Source organism: Eumetopias jubatus, unplaced genomic scaffold, assembly GCF_037043125.1.
Source record: "Eumetopias jubatus isolate StellerSeaLion01/CBP00866 unplaced genomic scaffold, mEumJub1_p1.0 scaffold_3, whole genome shotgun sequence".
Lineage (NCBI taxonomy): Eukaryota > Metazoa > Chordata > Mammalia > Carnivora > Otariidae > Eumetopias > Eumetopias jubatus.
In genome coordinates, this window is record NW_028274809.1 from 6,161,927 (window position 1) to 6,163,160 (window position 1,234).

At 48.7% G+C, this 1,234-nt stretch overlaps 1 pseudogene; it reads left to right on the forward strand.

Moving 5' to 3' along the window:
* Positions 1-216: 216 nt before the first annotated feature.
* Positions 217-652, forward strand: LOC148164652 (cytochrome b5 pseudogene; annotated as a pseudogene).
* The last annotated feature ends 582 nt before the right edge of the window (positions 653-1,234 follow it).

Here is a 1,234-nt window from a genome sequence, read left to right on the forward strand (position 1 = left end):
CAGAGGGCATAGGTCTTGAACTTGGGTGGCGTGGCATCAACAATGATGTTCACGGTATAGACCCTTCCATAGTCCACTCTGCTGTCATCATTTCAGGGCCAGAGAAACAGGATCAGGGCCCCAGCTAGAGGCCAGGGCATGTGGGGAATGTCCTGGGCTGAGTGCCCTGAGATGCTCTGGTATCTGCAGGGCCTTGGAGGCTCGCTCCACACCAGCATGGCCAAGCGCTCATACAAGGCTGTGAAGTGCTCCCCCCTGGGAGAGATTCAGAAGCACAGCCACTACAGCACCTGGGTGATCCTGTACCATGAGGAGTATGATTTGACCACGTTTTTGGAGGACCATCCTGGGGTGGGGGCATGTCTTATGAGGACAAGCTGGAGGTGATGCCACTGAAAACTCAGAGGATGTTGGACACCGAACAGATGTAAGAGAATTGTCTCAAATATATATCCCTGTCCCAAACCTGTGTCATTGTCTGAAACAAACGTCATCCCCAACATATTCACCCCGACGACAGAGCAAAGACAATCTAACCCGAGGAAACTCTTATTACTGAGCTTGGCTCTGATTCCAATTGGTGAGCCAGTGGGTAACCCCAGCCATCTTGGCGCCGATGGTCAGGATCTGTAGCCACTGGTCGGAGCCCTGATGTTTTGCCTCCACGTGGCAGAAGACAGAATACATTCTCAGAAGTTGAGGAAAGAAGATACCGCTTTGGACACGGGAAAAAATGAAGCCAATCTTAACTACTTTGACCAACAGAAAATCTCACCTGAAAAAATAATTTTCATGTGCCGATGTCTCTTTCCTCCTACACAGAAACAAACCAAAGCAAAAAGAACTGTTCTGTTTTTTCCACTCTTACGATCACCAGGGGCAGACACCAAATTCATGACTGATATACAGCCTGCCCTTTGATCCTCTGAACTGTCTTCTTACAGATAGGCCACCGAGCCGAAGTGCTTTATTCTTAACCTGTGCTAAACAAAAGTGGTCTCCACGCCTCAGAAATTTCTTAAATGGATATACAATAAACTGGGAAAAAAAAGGCCATCTTTATCATCTCCAGCCTGAGCTGCTGGGCTTGGCACTTGCCTGGGTTGCTGCTGGGGCTGACTGACAAGGCTTAATGGGAACTCCGAATAAATGAAGCTGCTGAGTCAAATGTTCATCCTCAAGACTGCCCGGAAGTGCTTAGTGCTTTTCTTCCGGTGTCTGCAATTCACTCAGC